Source organism: Periplaneta americana, chromosome 7 (genome assembly GCF_040183065.1).
Source record: "Periplaneta americana isolate PAMFEO1 chromosome 7, P.americana_PAMFEO1_priV1, whole genome shotgun sequence".
Classification (NCBI taxonomy): Eukaryota; Metazoa; Arthropoda; class Insecta; order Blattodea; family Blattidae; genus Periplaneta; species Periplaneta americana.
Genome location: NC_091123.1, coordinates 84,861,502 through 84,879,996, shown reverse-complemented (window position 1 = coordinate 84,879,996; position 18,495 = coordinate 84,861,502). Strand labels below are relative to the sequence as shown.

At 35.7% G+C, this 18,495-nt stretch overlaps 1 protein-coding gene across 1 annotated transcript in view; it reads left to right on the top strand.

The window, feature by feature from the left end:
• Window positions 1-18,495, top strand: part of Cul4 (cullin 4) — a 95,930-nt gene that overhangs the window by 41,651 nt on the left and 35,784 nt on the right. The gene's annotated exons all lie outside the window — the stretch shown is intronic.

Genomic DNA, 18,495 nt, shown 5'->3' with positions numbered 1-18,495 from the left:
GGTTGGATGATTGTTCACCTCTGCTGAGGCGCAGTCGCCTGGTCGATCTTGGCCCTTGATGGGCTGTTGCTCCATGGATTACTGTTATAGTGTGTAATGAAGAAATCGAGTGATAACTGCAAAAACAGCTGATAGTAAACTATTGAAGTGCAATTCAGTTTTCTGGCAACAGGCAGCACTGGTTATGGCATAATCTAGTATCTCACATGCCATATGGCATCATAAACTATATTGAATCTCTATTAAGTTGTGTTTTTGTGAAAACTTGCATATTAATTCGGATCTTTTTTAGTCATGGTTGCAGATTTTTCTGAATGGTATGTTTTCTCTTTGGGATGGGGGGGGGGGGGGAGGGGGCGAGAGCCAAGATAAAAAGATCCGAGTAAAATCCATATACTTCTATCCACAATCATGCAATTCATCAAGATAGCACAAAATCACTGTAGTACATTTCTTGCCATGTTTATGTAATGCGAAAAAAGAGTGCCCGTAAATATGAGTGGTGAGTTATCTGCTGTAGTTATGAATGTGAGAGAGAATGTGAGAGAAAAGAAACAGACAAGAATAAGTCTGCATCCACTCTAGCATTACATCACAAAATATATTGGCCCACTTGCGAAGTTTAACTTATGGAAAACACGTCAATGGTTTTGCTACATTCTAGTTTCCAGCAGATATGTATATTTATGTCAAGTCTATTTTGTACAAATGAAATGTGTGCTATTTTTTTTCTTCTTTTTCTTCCAAATGTTTCTTCATCCCTGATGACCAATAGCTGACCATCTTAATTCCTGTTATCTTACAAAATGGAAAGGGTAAAATCATATATATTTTTAATACATGTTTTCTGCTTGCTGCTGTGTTCATTTGTGTTGTCAAATTTATTCCTATATGTTGTTATAAGGATCCAACATCCTTGTATAGAACATATAACTGTCTCTAAAATATCTAAGTGTGTAACAATAGAAGCTAAACTAGAAGTAATAAGCAAATTATCTAAAAGGAAATGCAGTGGAAGGAAATCAGTCTCATGTGGTTATGAAATGGTACACTACATATGGGGCTCATTTCTTAAGTCATGGCAACTATACAGTAGCGTGCAAATTTATCCGAACAACGTAATTACTTATGCAAAAACACTCAAACGGGATAAAAAAAAGGATCTAAGACATACCTCAGTAATCTATGTGGCCTCCCTTGTTCCTAATAACAGCTCAGAGACGATTTGGCATGGATTCCACTAATTTCCCACAAATATTCTTCATTTTTCATTGCGAAACCATACACCAATGAGGGCAGAAATCATCTTCTCCTTTGTAGAACAATCCATTTTTTGGATTCTTCTTTTGCAAATTGACCACAAGTTCTCAATGGGGTTGATGTCGGGTGAGTTGCCTGGCCAGGGGAGTACCTGAATATTCTTCTTGTTGAAGAATTCAGTAGTTTTTCGAGACGTATGGCATGGTGCCAGGTCTTGTTGGAACACACCTCTGCCATCCGGAAATTATTTTTGCAGCTGGGGTACGATTCTGGTTTCCAATAAGTGAATATATTTGTCAGAATTCATCATTCCCTTGATAGGTATTAATGCTCCAGGCCCTTCATGTGTAAAACAACCCCAAAACATTACTTTAGGGGGTATTTGGGTGCTTGTTGGAGATAAGCTGCTGTTACTTTTTCAGATCCTTTCCGTACGTAAGAAATGCAGTGGCCGTGGACCTCGAAATGAGACTCATCGGAAAAAAATACATTCTTCCAGTCATTCACTGTCCACTGTTGATGTAATTTTGCCCACATTAAGCGTTTTTTGCACATAACAGGGGTTAGCAGTTGCTTCTTAATAGGCTTACGAGCCCTTCGTCCAGCTTCCAAAAGCCTACGCCGCACTGTTGTGACGTGAATATTCGCCCCAGTGGTAGCTATTAACTCGCGTGTTAAGTGGACAGCAGTTAGTCTAGGATTTAATTTACTTTTCCTGACAATTAAACGATCATCTGCATGTGAAGTCTTCCTTTTCCGGTCACAGTTTCCTTTTTTCTGGGGTGTGATTGATCCAGTCTCCCTGTATCGTTTTATGATCGAATTAACAGTAGCCAAACCGATGTGACATTCTGCAGCAATTTGCCTCTGTGTCATAGAAGAATGCTCTGCTAATGCTATAATTTTAGACCGTTTTCGTGGAGTTGTATCCATTTGTGAAGACGACAGAATGTACACAGGATTGCAGTATTAAGTCTTCAACACAACTGAAATGCTTATAAGTACAAAACAACAGGCAAAATGTCACATATTATAAAAAAAATAATGACAGACCTTCAACAATGGAATTACATGTACTACAGATGTCAATTAAAGCGGTATGAGCAGCTGTGAGGCCAAAAATGACAGGAAATGTAAAAATATGTCATGTTCGGATTAATTTGCACGCTACTGTATTAGGCTATATCAGCTAATAAAGCTGCAGGAATAGAAATTCACTATATGTAATTGAAGGTCACTGGAATGTGCTTTGCAATGCTAGTACCAAATTGGGTCTGGGTACAGGAAGCAATGGGTAAGGGAAATTGAAAGATGTGTAAATAGAAATCATTGTTTTATTATGCATAGAAGGAAATACATTACATTACTCACAGCTAACATCCTTCAAAATAATCCCCCAAGGCTTCCATACATCTTTGGCAACAATGATGCAGGTGTTGAATACCATTGGCTGTGTGTTTTTTGTCTATGTGTACCATTTGTCGAAACACTGTTAAGATGTCCTTCCTGTTTGCAAACTGCTTCCCACGCAGCGGCTTCTTCAATTGCTTCTCGTAGCTTAGAATGACACTGACAAGCATTTCTGCCATGAAAAACTGCAATTTTGACATACAACCGCTGTTCATCTTTACTTACATCCATCTTGGAGCAAGCCTCTAGCATACTAACTTTTGCATGTACTGTCAACTAGCCACCAATGCACACAGACGCAATCTGGTGGTGGCATCCCATACAGTGTACAACAGGTTTTCAAATGAAGGGTACAGAGAAAGAACGAACTCAGTCACAATTTTCTTAAGGGTGATATCATCTAATTCAGTATATTACTGCAAAATTTATTGTTGTTCCTAATGAAAATGTAGGAAAGGATGATTGTATCTGTAGTGATAATTCTCCTTTATCAGTTTTGATAAGAAAAACACATAAATTTTGCAGTAATATACTGACTTAGATGATGTCGTCACCCTTATGAGAATTGTGACTCTGTTCGTTCTTTCTCTGTACCCTTCAAATGTATATACTGAACTAACCACATTTTCGGTTATTCAGAAGATGTAACATAGTTGCCATGACTTATAAAATGATCCTCTTATAAAACTGGAATAATGAACTTATTTTATTAGTGGCAGTTTTCGACTTTCTGAATAGTCTGTAGCAACACTACTTAGTCAGTGAAAATTCTCCACATTATGAAGACTGGACAAAGCCAGGGTTTTGTGCTTTCCAGAGGAACATGCAAAGGGCACTCCTGTTATGTTAGTTTTTCAAGATTATTGTACATACATATTTTAGATACATAGTATAGTACATTAATTTGTTATTATTCCACTACTTGATTATTTTGTATTATCTGTGATTTTGATTAATGTTCATAGTTCCCATCATTAACCTGTGTAATTCAGAGTTGACTTATTACTGTCATTACTACTATATTACTACTTTCCACTGGCATAGTCTAGGGATAGTGAGCTTGTCTTGCTGTTTGAAGTTATGCTTGAACTTGGCTTGGCTGATTTCCTGGTTGAGTTTTTCCAATGTTACCCCAACTGTGCGGCAAATGTCAGGTAATCTGATGGTTAATCCTTCGCTTGATCTTGACAAAATACCAAAATCTATCACCAATTTGATAACTGTGTAACTGATTAAATAATTGATAGAAGTAATTTTACGAGTATTTTTACTACTGCTTTACAGTCCTAATTTCATATCTGTGATCTTGGTCAGCGTGACACTAGATACGAGTAAACATGATGAATCAGCAAGTAAGATAATGCTGGACATCACTTTGACATCCTCTGTGAGAACTGAAGTCGTGACAGGGCTTTTGCTGCATTGTTAAGTTGAACTTGCTGTTGTGTATACTATGACTGAAGTCTCATTCTATCACATTCATAATTTTAGATTGAATGAGTCTGATGATTTCCCAGGGCATAATTTTGATACAGACATACAAATAAAGTTCAAATGGCTGAACCGAGTGTTCCTGTCATATTCATTTCTTCCTTCTAGGTTTTGCAATATCTTCCTTCCTCCATTAGAATTTCATTCAATTCCCCAGTTGGTTTCTGTATTCTGTCTTGTCATTTAAATGTCATATATTTGACTTCTCAGATCATCATTCTTCCTTTTGCTGTTCTGATGATTTCAACCATAATTCTGAAATATTTGCATATATGAGGGTTGATTGGAAAGTAATGCACAATAATGTTTTTCTGCATTGGTATTGTGGCTGGGATGTTGACATTTCACCGAAATATAGTTTGAAGTTTTCACTACAGACATAATTTGTTTTGCATGTGCCATTCTAGCAAGAGAAGTGTGAGATGGTGCCACAGAGATGGTGCGCATGTTACTATCGTGAAGAGCAGCAAAGTGTTATGCGATTTTGTGGGCTAAAGGACACCCAAGTGAAATTCACAGGGACATGTGTGGCATGTACAGGGAAGACTATATGGACCGTAGAAACATCTCTAGGTGGTGCACATTCTTCGTCTTGTGATTCGCCATGTTCCGGGTGACTGGTAACAACTGCAATCCAGTGGAATATCACAGGCATTGAGACGGAAATTTTGAACGACTGGCAGATCCAACAGCGAACCTTATCTCAGCAGTTTTGCAATCTGCTAAGAAAGTGCTCGTGACAGTTTTATTGGTGGAATTTGCTAAACATGGGATTACTGTGAGTGCATTCAAACATTGGTAAAATTGCATTGTGCCCTTTGTGACAAACACTGTAACATTAATGCTGACGATGTCCAACTTCTTCATGACAATGCTTGCCCCCCCCCATGTTGTGGCTTATGTTCCTGAGAAAATGAACACATTTGGTTGGGAGGTGCTCCAGCCTCCACTTTACAGTCCAGACCTTGCACCATCAGACTTTCATCTGTTTGGACCCATGAAGAAATTCCTGGTCGGCCATCACTTGCAACTGATGAAGAAATGTCCATGATGGCTATACTTCAACCGAACGGACTTCTATGAACAGAGTATACTGAAATTGATCCCACTATAGGAGAAATGTTTTGAGAAACTTGGCGCCTATGTAGAAAAGTAGCTAAACGATGTGAATTCATTTGTGTATATTTTATTTTTGGTTACCTATTAAACGTTTTGTTAAAAAATTATTGTACATTACTTTCCGATCCACCTTCGTAAATTAATACTTTTCTTAATATACTGGGTGATCTGTCTGGGAAGACATAAAATAAAGTGCTACCACTGCACACACAACACATTTCACACTGTGAGGTTAATTCCTCTCATGTGTGATCTTACATCTCGGGTAGTTTTTCCAAAAGCTGAGACAGTCTTTGCTTTGAGATCATCAATATCCCTGAGTCACTTTACATAGACAGTCTTCACAAAACCCCAAACAAAGAAATGAGTGTCGTCACGTCTTGAGAAGTTGGATGCCATATAGTTTGTCACTTGTCACCATGACCTCACCAGTTGATGTTGAATGTTATTCACGAACTTCTTTTTCTTAATGAAGTGATGCTGGAACAGCATGCCCATGTTGTTTTCCTGTTGCAGCTGTGGTATGGAAAACGAATATTATTCATTTCTGGAGATATTTCTGTGTATGGCATAGTTATCTCTGCGGACAGTCGTCTAAGACTCCCCTTGGGACTTGCTTCATTCCAGTGTTAACAGCAGTTTCAGTTTAAAGAACAAGCATATGACCACCAGTGTATCACATGTTAACAGATCCACTTTCTTCAGACTTGCAGTACCATAAGCTTATCGACTTGTAATATGAAGCTCTTTGAACATCATTCTCATAGTTAAAATGATGTTGAACTGATGTTACACTTTCGAGTTTTGCAAACCGCAACACTCATTTTGCCAATTGCCTTGTAGTAAATGGAGTTTTGTTTATTCAGTCTTTGCTGAGTGACAGTCTGGCCTATTTAGTTATAAAAAACAATTATACAAAACATATTTGCTAGATAAATTTACTTGTATGTATTCAGTACGAATAGTCCTGAAAGAAAGAACAGTTTAGGAGTGAATAGTATTTCAAAATGACTCTTCTTATTCAGCGAAATGTGAAGAGAAAATTTTCACGGAAAATCAGTTTGTTGGTATCAGGAGTGCTGGAAAGCTGTATATTCATCACTACTTAAGACTTACATTTTGTAGCATTATATTATATATAATAATTTCAGTAAATTATGAATGATACTTTATTTTACCTAGGTCAGTCAAATATAAATGGGAATTTATGATTCATAATTTATTGAATCAAAATAAAAATACAAAACATATATATATTATTTTTCTGCATAGCTTCCTGCTACTCTTATGCATTTTTGCCTGTATTTAGGGAGTTTGGCAATCACACTTTCTCAGAAAGTAAATGGGCATGTAAGCAGCTAGTTGTGAACACAAACTCCTCCACTCACGCATCATTCTCAAAATGCTTACCTCCCAGTGCTTCTTTCAGTGGCCCAAACAAATGGCAGTCACAAGGGGATAAGTCTGGACTGTATGGGAAACGTTTAAGTGGTGTTCAGTAAATTTATCATGTGTTACGGCAGTTGTGAAACAGCAGAAAGCTTCGTATGATCGTGCCTCATCATTTGGTCCAATAACCAGCCTTAGTATTTTTCAGGAGTCGACAGTAGTACGTCACATTCACTGTTCTTCTATTGTGAAAAAAATAAATCAAAATGATGTCCTAAAGTCTCAAAAACCGTAGCAATAACCTTCCCAGCTGACACACTGCTTTTGGTTTTGACTGGTCCAGCCTCTACTCTTCTCCACCACTCCATACTTACCGGTTTTGACTCCAGAGTGTAGTGGTGGACCCAAGTGAGAGGTTGGTGCCATTCTCTCTCATAACGAGCCAAGGTCCTTTGACAGATTTCCTGTTGAACATCTCTCTGCTCCTTGGTAATGAGGTGTGGCAACCATCTTCATGAGATTTTCCAGTGGTTCAGGTTGTTACGAATACTTGTTTGAGCACTATGTAACATGCTTCGTCTCAAAACTTTCTTGGCTCTATTCGACACCCTTGCTGCCTATTTTGTTGTCCAGCATTCTCATCTATGAGCTAGCATGTGAACTTGAAGACATTAAACTTTCATAACAGATTGCAGTGTAGTCTTGCTTGCTATACAGTCATTATACAGAATAAAAATGAGTGCAAGTGTATTAGGCTGTATCGAAAATGGGCCTTACTTTTTTTTTTTTTAATTTCGAAGTGTGCCGCCACTCCTAAAAAGTTGCATTATAGTCTTAAAACAATGTGTAAAAATCTGGCTGTTCTTTTTTTAAGTTTATGACCGAAGAGCACGGACCATGAAGTTATCCTAATTATGCTTTTATGACAAATATTAGAGAGTAACTTTTTGCTTGGTGTAGGCTGTAACTTTGTAACTCTTGGACTAAAGCAAAGAGATGCACTATCACCTTTACTTTTTAACTTTGCTCTAGAGTATGCCATTAGGAAAGTTCAGGATAACAGAGAGGATTTGGAATTGAATGGGTTACTTCAGCTGCTTGTCTATGCAGATGACGTGAATATGTTAGAAGAAAATCCACAAACGATTAGGGAAAGCACGGAAATTTTACTTGAAGCGAGTAAAGAGATAGGTTAGGAACTAAATCCCGAAAAGGCAAAGTATGTCTCGTGACCAGAATATTGTATGAAATGGAAATATAAAAATTGGAAATTTATCCTTTGAAGAGCTGGAAAAATTCAAATATCTTGGAGCAACAGTAACAAATATAAATGAAGTTAAACACAGAATGAATATGGGAAATACCTGTTATTATTCGGTTGAGAAGCTTTTATCATCCAGTCTGTTCTCAAAAAAGCAGAAAGTTAGAATTTAAAAAGTTGTTTTGTATGGTTGTGAAACTTGGGCTCTCACTTTGAGAGAGGAACAGAGGTTAAGGGTGTATGGAAATAAGGTGCTTAGGAAAATATTTGAGGCCAAGAGGGATAAAGTTACAGGAGTATGGAGAAAGTTACACAACACAGAACTGTACGCATTGTATTCTTCACTTAACATAATTAGGAACATTAAATCCAGATGTTTGAGATGGGCAGAGCATGTAGCACGTATGGGCAAATCCAGAAATGCATATAGAGTGTTAATTGGGAGGCTGAAGGGAAAAAGACCTTTGGGGAGGCCGAGACATAGATGGGAAGATAATATTAAAATGGATTTGAGGGAGGTGGGATTTGATTGTAGAGATTGGATTAATCTTGCTCCGAATTGATGGCGGGCTTATGTGAGGGCGGCAGTGAACTTCCAGGTTCCTTAAAAGCCATAAATAAATAAGTAAGTAAGTAAAAAGGCTATAACTCTGGAAATTTTAACCAGTTTATGGATAATTGTAGATGAAATTTGTAAATTCTACAGTTTTTGGGTTACTAGCTTGAAATTGTACACACATACTATTGACAGCTAGTTAGGCATGTGTGCAGAGTACCATTTGGATATATTTAATGGTTATGGAGATATTGATTTTTATCTCTAATAAAGAAATTAGAGCTATATTTACTATAAGATTTAGGTAGAAACAGATCATTAGAGACTACACCAACCTACAACTCACTACATGGAGGTAGTTGCAATCAAGTTCCATCTCACCCATCCATCAGTCATTTCACTTCAATTAATTTTTCTTTCTCAGTGCAAACACACTTTTTTTTTAAACGACATTGACAAAGTTTTAGATGTCAAGTTTTGACAGAATATAGTTGTGTCTTTCCTTCTCGCCATAGAAGTAAAACCGTTAGTGACAATTTTCACAAGTCTCTTGGCTACTTAGGAAGCGGCAAGGTAATTCTAGAATGGCAATTTCAGGAATCTTATTGTGGGAAAGCATTATTGTCAAGTCATTCGTGTTGATATAACTAAAAGGAAAATGTTCTGTAAAAGGGCACTTTTCGCAATTAATCACTTTAGTGAAGTCTCAGCTGATAAGTTTAGTTGCGAGATTGTAAAAATCCACTGTCTGCAGCTGAAGTTGTAGCTTGTACAATTCTTGTCCCAACTTATTGTCTTATTTCTTATCTGTTGTCTGTTATTATAATGGCCAACAACAATTTCTCCACTTGATCGAAAAATGAGTTTCTTACAATTACTTTATCTATTACAAGTAAGTATTCAGGTTGCAAATAACATGTAATGCGAATCACTAGAAATATATATCTCACCCCATCCTTAAGCGGTAGCTTGTTTTATATTGAACCAGAGTGGTACTTGCTTTGTCAATTTTCATGGTTTTAAGGTTTTCTCTTTTCCTAACTTTTTCATATTTTCCACTCATAACACACTGACTTATTTCTGATAAATATCTTTGATCTGAGTTTAGGTCGATAGCACTTACTTTTGGCGCTCTGCTGTGATAGGAGTAGAAGTCACTACTGCTCAGTTCTGTAGAAGCATTCCAGTTAGTCCCATGAAAGATGATGGACCTGTAGTATTTTCGTCCACATGCTTTAGTAGATGTCTTACAAGCAGTTCGGCAAAATGAAGAAGACAGACCAGTGTAGTTGATGCCCAAATGATTTTCAATCTTTCGAATCACACTACCTTTAGCACTGACATTTCTAATTGTTCCGTCACATCTACTTTCTGTTAATTTCATAGCATCTATGTTGTGAGCATCCAGGTTACTGACAAGTGAGGAAGTAATATTTTACTGTGGCTGGTGGGGTTACAATTGTGTCATATTACCTTGTTCTTCTAATAGCACGTAGTTGTCTTCAGTAGTGGTGGTCATGAAATTTCTGGTTCTTTTCTTTACTAGAGTAAAGTTTCATCCTTCCACCCATTGTCGTGATTTTTTTATATTGCAGAACTCTCGAATCAGGTTATGTGCTGAACAAAATACTACTTCAAGTTTGATACTTGTTTTCTTTCTTGTTCTAACATCCTATTTTGCCATTTTATATTTTACTTAAAATCATAACACTGAGAACACAACCTTCTCTAATCTGCAACTCTCTTTTAAGTGAACCATACATCATTCAGCGCAGTGCCATTCCATCGCGTTTCACTCGACCCCTATCTTTGTCAAAGACACCCATTTTCAATGAAAGAATTCCACAACTGCAGAATACCGAATAGCAGAGAGTTATATGATACAATTCTTGAAATTTTACATTTTTGCAGTAGGCTGTTGTTAAATATTTGAAGAGGTTGCTCCTCAGTGAAAAGTTATCGGATCTGTTTAAAAGTTTTTGGGCATTCATATGAGGTCATTAAGCAACGTTTTAGATATGATACATTTTGAAATAGAGTAAAAAATTTTTTCGGTACAGCCTAATGTACAGACCCAGAAACAAAATTTTGGCCACCTGAATTTTCCATACAGTATTGTGTATGTTACAACTGGAACTTGAAGGGAACTTGGAGAATTCAAGTGCGAAAGAAGTGAAGTTTACTGAAACTGCTGGGTATCACTATTCGTAAAAAAAGTCTGCTAAGTGCAAAATAAATTGTTTAATATGAAAGTAAGTGAGAATGGGGAAGGTCCATTTATACATAATAATTTATTGCTAGAATAAAGATAAGTTACATATTTTTTTATATATGTGCTTTATACATGAATGCATCCAAAGAGACTATGTAGTCTTGCTCAGTCTTGTAATAATATTCACAGAAGAGAATAATGGAAGTTTTTAATTTAGTTCAGGAAGGATACTAATGGAAGTTGTTGCTTGTAAAGATGACTTTATTCTACACTGTCAGGAAGTCTCAACAGAATTTTCATTAATAATGGGTTTAAACAAATACATAGTGTAATAAAATAAGTAATTGCTGGGTGACTGCTGTCTAAATAAGTCGTATTTTTGCAAATGCTTTGAAACGAAAAAAAAAAAATGTCTTTCATGACATCTGCTAATCAATCTGGAAGTTACCTGCACTCTGCAGTCAGTTATTGTATATGAGCAGGTAGTAGATGGAAACAAAATGATCACTGTTGACTATTTTGTGTGACATCTGTTATAATTAGAAATTTAGGAACTTTATTTTGTACATACATTTAAAAGCATCAAATGAACATTCCAGTATTTGTTTTTAAGTATTTTATGTTATTAAAAGTCACGACTTGAATAAATCGAAATGTATTTGCAGAAGATTAAAATTGAGTAAAGGTTTGAAGGATACATATTGCGATTTTAGATTTTTACACATGTCGTTTTTGTAAATAGGTAGATAATGGTTAATATTAGCATAAAATATTGTGATTATTTGAATTTTTCGTGTTAAGAATCATATTCTTTTAGTTTTTATTCTATCTCCTGTGATAAGACTGCCTTTATGGTCTGCTGGTCAGCATGCTGACTTCCAGAACTGGAGTTCCAGACTTGGCTCTCGAGGAATTTTCCTTGAAGAAAAGTTCCCTGGGTGTCTAGAATCTGTAAATTTGTATGAATGTGTGATTGCAAGTGTGCCTGGTTATTAATTGAAGGGCTCGGTGCAATAAGGTGTTAACCCACACGTAGTTACTTCTGAGATATGGGCATTTTAAAGTTTAGAAAAACGCATAATTCCAAATATTGAAATTTAAATGCTGAAAATGCTTTCAATGTGAAGCTGTGACTCTTAAGTTACATTTATATAATTTTGAAACATTTTACCGAATTTGGAAGACCTATATTACAGGCATATTTGATAATCGGGGATGTCTATGTTGGTTAGCACCTTATTGCACCAGATGGTTGGACATTGCTTTGAGAGGAATTACGAATGAATAAACAAACATAAATTTATTCTGAACATTTATACTACCTAACTAAATTATTTTATTTCATTTTAATGGGTTATTCTACGACGCTTTATCAACATCTAAGGTTATTTAGCATCTGAATGAGATGAAGGTGATAATGCCGGTGAAATGAGTCCGGGGTCCAACACCGAAATTTACCCAGCATTTGCAGTTCATGCAAGAGGGGGACATTTTGAGTATCTGCTCTAGACAACTGACAATTAGCCTACCTTCTCTCAAGCAGACAGGTCCATTATGTGTGGAATCAAATGGGGATAGATACGGTACGTGATATTCTTGTAACTCGGAAATGGGGATGAATATTTAAAAAGTGTATTAGGATTTTTGTTGCAAATAAGATCCTGAATCACCTCCTTAAGGCTTGACCTGGCCTTTTGATACACTCTGTATATGACCAGTCTTCTGTAGTATAAACGGTGGAACAATATCTCTGAGAATACAACTCTACTGTATGCAACCAAAATCACGATCGCTCTAGTTTGAATAACTTCTTTGTTGAATAGTGAAGTATATTGTTGTCCTTTATTTTTCCTTCTCTTGTGTTTAAAACGTTCCCAGTCTTGATGGTGATGCTTTCTTTTCCTGTTTGGAGGGAATTTGATGTGACTGATCTCAGGTTCCCTTGATATGTTTAATTCACACTGAAACAGTGGAGTAAAATAAAAAATATATATGATATATATACTCATATATATGTAACTTTTATAATGTTTAACTTTGATGCAAGAAGGTGTCATCCCTCAATATTATTTTAATAATGAGAAATTAAATTAATCCTTACCTCTTCTGATGTGCCTTCATTTCCAGTCAGATATAATATAATCTGGGTCGTCGATGCTATCAGTGTAGTTGCTCACGTCATCGTTTCAATTAACTTATTTGTTTATAATCTGTTCATTTGGCTACCTTCTCCTTCAGACTTGGTGTAGGTTGGCGCCTTATTGCTCAAAACAAATAACTCTTAACATTGATTAGAAAAAGGATATGCATTTACTGCCGCGAAATTTATACTCATACCAGAACCATCTTTTGACAGAAAGTGCACAATATTATTCCACGTATGTTTGTGCATAAATCTCAATTTTCACAAAAGTGAGGGTTAGCACCTTATTGCACCGAGCCCTTCAATTGTTAACTGATCTTCAAAATATAAAATACAATATATCAAGACTGTTTGGTTGGCAAGTTGGTATAGCGCTGGCCTTCTATGCCCAAGGATGCGGGTTCGATCCCGGGCCAGGTCGATGGCATTTAAGTGTACTTAAATGCGACAGGCTCATGTCAGTAGATTTACTGGCATGTAAAAGAACTCCTGCGGGACAAAATTCCAGCACATCCGGCGACGCTGATATAACCTCTACAGTTGCGAGCGTCGTTAAATAAACCATAACATTTCAAGACTTGCTGGGCAGAAACCTGAACACATATTTCATTGTCATATTGACGTGTAATGCCATTAGTTAGCACAACCAAAAAATGCTAAGAGATGCTGGAGAGTTAACAACGAATTAAAAAATATTAAAATGTGATGATAATGTTAGTACCCCTACAAATGACATTAGTGTTTGCTTTTGTCTTATTTATTTATTCTATTAATTTCTACGTTTTTAATTTTGAGTTGAAGATATATGAGATTATAAAACAGCCACAAAATCATTTTTCCTTTTCCCCCGTTTTTATATACAGAGTGTATCAAAACATATCGATAGCTGAGAACAAGACTGTTCTAAGACCAACTTTTTATAAGAAAGAAATCTGTGTTTCATTGTGTTCCATTTCTTCTCTGCATATATGAATCGAACAGAATTGTAAATATTCCTCTCCATAAGGTTGCTATGAAGCTATTCCAAATTGTTTCATGAAGCTTTGAATGTCAGGAGTTTTAAATAGTTCTTCTGAAAAAAAAAAATAGTAAAATGGACTTGGAACAGTCTGATTCTGGGTCATCGATATGGGGAAGCTCTAGGAAATTGACAGAGGATCTGAAAACAAGCAATAAAATTCATATAAACATATGATCAATTTCGCTTAGTATTTTAGTTAGTCATTGTGGTGTGTATTTTTCTGGGAATTCTTTATGCAAGGATTTCAAAGTTTTCAAAATGGGATAACACATAATATAAATCTTAAAAAAAAAAATTCAGTTTGATTACACAGAAATGATGACGTTGAGGATGTTCCTTCCTCGTTTACTTGTAAAATTTGAAGCTGGTTATCGTCTTCATTACTTTGCAGTGCTGTTGTATGAATCGTCTGTGAACACCACTGATTTTTAGATACCATTACATCAATTTCACTAAATTATTTTCCCTTCACTAGAAAAATACTATCTACCAAATTCCTATACAAATAATTGTAATTTGTAATATACAGACTTCTTCATTTTCGGCATAATTATTAATTTATCACCAATATTCTGCCATCCGACCACCACGTCACCCCTTAAACATCTAGTTATACACAAGTGTACATATTCTCCTCCCTCATCATGACATCATTGCTGCTGGAATAAAGAAACGTTGTGTGACTTTGAGTCCATTTGATTCAGGGGTTAGTGTCTAAAATGTCCTCGCTCTACTGATCATTCATAAGGGAAAACACTTTCACCACATTTGCATTATGCACAGTTTAAAATGGGAGTAAGCCACCAGGCAGTGGCATGTTTGTCTGCTGATCTGGAGTTGCGTTCAGGTATGAATTCGATTCCCGTTTGGACTGATTACCTGGTTGGGGGTTTTCCCCAACTGTAAGGCGAATGTTAGGTAATCTTTGGCGAATCCTCAGCATCATTTCGCCAAATACCTTCTTACCAACACCAATTTCACTGATGCTAAATAACCCAGTAGTTGATACAGTGTCATTAAATAACCAAGGAAAAAAATGGGAGTACTAAGAGAAAATCAATTTGAGCAAAAATAATATTGTGAAGCTATTTGAAGATTCAGTTTTTTTTCCTGAATAGGTTTTCTATTTGACATCTATTTTAGATAAGGGATACAGTATTGTTAATCCAAGAATCTTCAGAAGCATGTAAGAATTAAATTTCAAGAAAATCGAGTTATTTTGAAGCATATTATCATAGATATGAAGTACAGACTGATTATTTAGTCCTTATAGCTCAGCGACGCGAAAGAGGGGAAGTAATAGGAGTAGTGGGGAGAGTTCTGGAGTAGAGATAAGGGCGAGAGGTCGGTAAAGGAATGCAGTACAGCTTAGTGGAAACACAACACTATACCGCATGTGTGACATCTGATCGCTCTGACTGCAGGCGACAGACTAACCTGAACATCCCTTGGCATAACTTAATGGACTCGCCTGACCCAGGCGCACATTATTGGATATTGTCAGGTCTAAATAATCATACTGTACTTGTATAAATGTAAAGTTTAATCTTTATACTTTCGTACTGTACAGGTACCATTATTTACCATTTATGTCTGAATATGTTGTTGTTAATTAATACTGAGTTCTTGACAATAAAGCCATTAACTCTCTTGCTCTCTAATATTTCTCACATGCAGTGGGTTTAGAGGAAAGGACTGGATGTTGCTGAAGATGATTCTGATCTATTTCTTTCTGAAGACTGTACAGTGGACAAAGTGGTGAAAAAATAATTTCAATTTTGTTCAAGTGTTTTGACAAACAGTCATGCCCTGAGTAATTGAAAAGATGCAACTGCACTCTTTTTTGGATGCTCCGGAATTATAGTTTGTTGTACATTGAGACATTCCCATCCTTTATTACTTAAAATAATTTCTTGGAAATGGTGTTATGTCAGAATATAAAAGAATTTTAATATGCAGATATCAAAACATCGTTACATGAAATCACTTACGATGAATAGCATTTCATACCAAGTATGGGAAAACAAAATGTTAAAGCAAAGTTTAGTTGCACTTATTTTTTTCATGCATATTCGTGAAATGGTAACATTTTCTGAGATATTGCAATTTCCTAAAAAAAAGTATTTGGCATGTGCGTGCTTTTTGTTGAGTCATTAATTGAAAAATTATTAGATTTTGCATGCACGCACACTCACACTCACACATACACACACACTCACTCACTCTTACTCTCTCTCTCTCTCTCTCTCTCTCACACACACACACACTCTCTTTCTTTCTATCTCTCACACATACATCATAGACCCAGTGATGAAAATATTTTTCCCTAAAATTTTTAAATCTTTTCAAATAATTACATGGCTTGAAGTATTTCATAAAAGAAATAAGCGAAAATAGCATTGTCCAAATTGGAGTCTTTATTGTCTTAATTGAGATTTCTATCTTTCACTTAAAATGACTGTATGACTAGATCATTAAACATTAATTTCAAAACTTTTTTTCTCCAGTAATGTTCTCAAATCATATTTTTGTGAACGTTTAGTATCCCAGTCATGTGACAAATCTCTCCCGTCATTGTACTGCTTGTAGAAAATGATTGGTTAGGTATTTTGAAGATTTGGATATACAGTGGGTCTTCCTTCTCCTGATCTTAGTTACCCAATTATGGTATGATTATTCCAAAATGCAATTGTAACCTCTATTCTAACTAGACTTCGAATTTCAAGTCCCGATGGAGGAGTTACAGGTTGACTGATAGCGAAGTGTTGGACGGAGGTGGGGGAACAAGCTAGGGCTTGTTTACTTTTTCCGGTCTGGTTGAAAATTTCGTATATACTAGCACTAAAACTGGACAGTCAGGACTACGGTGAAGTCATTGGCGATGTTGACAACGAAATTCAATTGGAACAAATTTTTAAATATACATTATTAAATTCCTTCCACAAAAAACTTACAATAGAAATAAGTGACTTTATTTGAAATGGCAAAATGCGTCACAATTGGGGGGGGGGGGACACAGCCTTAATTATGGACTAAAATGTATAATGACATGATTTTGAAGTACTGGTATCCTGTGGTAGTGTGTCTATCTCCAGACGAGCTGGCCCAATTTTGATTCCCGGCAGGGTAAAAAATTTTCATGTAAGATTTCTACCTCGGGACTAGGAGAGATGGCAGTGCACAACCTCTGATCACTAAGTTGTGCAGCAATATGCCCGGGTTAAATCCCAAATCTCTCCGCAGTGCATATGAAAAGAAGGTATATGTCACTGTTAATAGTGATTTGTCCGTCACATGGGGACGTTAAGCCTGGCAGCTCCCTTGGTGCTATTCGACAGGAGTAGGCTACATGCATCGGGTTTCTCCTTCTCCCTTTCTCACCATCATTATCATCCTCACTCATACCCCACATTACATTTACACGAACATACATACACAAACCCTAGTACATGACATAATTCTTCATAGATACACATCATGCATACCTTGGCCCACCGAAGTGGTGTGCAACTTGAAAAATGGATCACAGTCCTGCCATCTATTCGTAATATGTGGAACGCAAATCACGCAAGTGAAGTGAATAGGCATTAGATACACACATATTTAAAAATTATACTTCATAAATCCAAATTAGAAATAGAACCTACTTAGAATATGTAATTTAAATTAATATTAATATATTATTATATCTATCTATACTGTATATTTTAAATAAGTATCTTGTTAATTTGTGATACCTGTAGGTTACTTCATTTTACTTCATTTGATACTTAATTTACTCTATTTTGTTATCAAGTTAACCTACAAAACTTTAATTTTGACTTCTCACTAATATTAAATTTTTACTAAATAGAATACTTCATTTATTTTCATTTTAAGTGTATTATTATTATTATTATTATTATTATTATTATTATTATTATTATTATTATTATTATCTTCTCTTGGTAACGAGTTTTACTCATACGGGGGTCAGGTTTGTTATTTCTGTGATCTATGTTTTATTATTACTTTGTTTATGTCGCTTCTTTTCATTATTTTGTAATTTATGTAGGCCTACAATTAGAAAAGGTATGTGTTCCGATATTCTAATAATTAAGTATTATTATTATTATTATTATTATTATTATTATTATTATTATTATTATTGTTATAGTTACAAAGTACCTTTGTAAATAGTATTGCCCTGTATAACTGTTTATAGGCCTAAGAATAATATTACGTTTTTATACCTAGAGACTGTAATGCAATGTATTCCAACCAACGTAATATTTACATTTGTCTTTCAGGCCAGCATTTAATTTTTTCCTTGCTTGGCCTATATTGCTCCATCCATCTAACATGATGTGTGTGTGTGAGGGGAGAAACTACCTTGCCAGCTGCTTTGTAAACACTATTATTCTATGTGTACTTAACTTCAAAGTAAATGTGCCTCAACTTCGAACTCTAATTATAACATGGGAAGAGCATACCGCTGACATTCTAATAAAATCAACAAAGAAAAATCTACTTGAATTATTTCGTAAATTAAATTATGGCAATTTGTTTGGAAGTTAGTCCAAGCAGTGATATAAGTACTATAGCTCATGAGGTGTTTCTTCCAACAACTTTTATACAGTTTTAGGTAAATTTT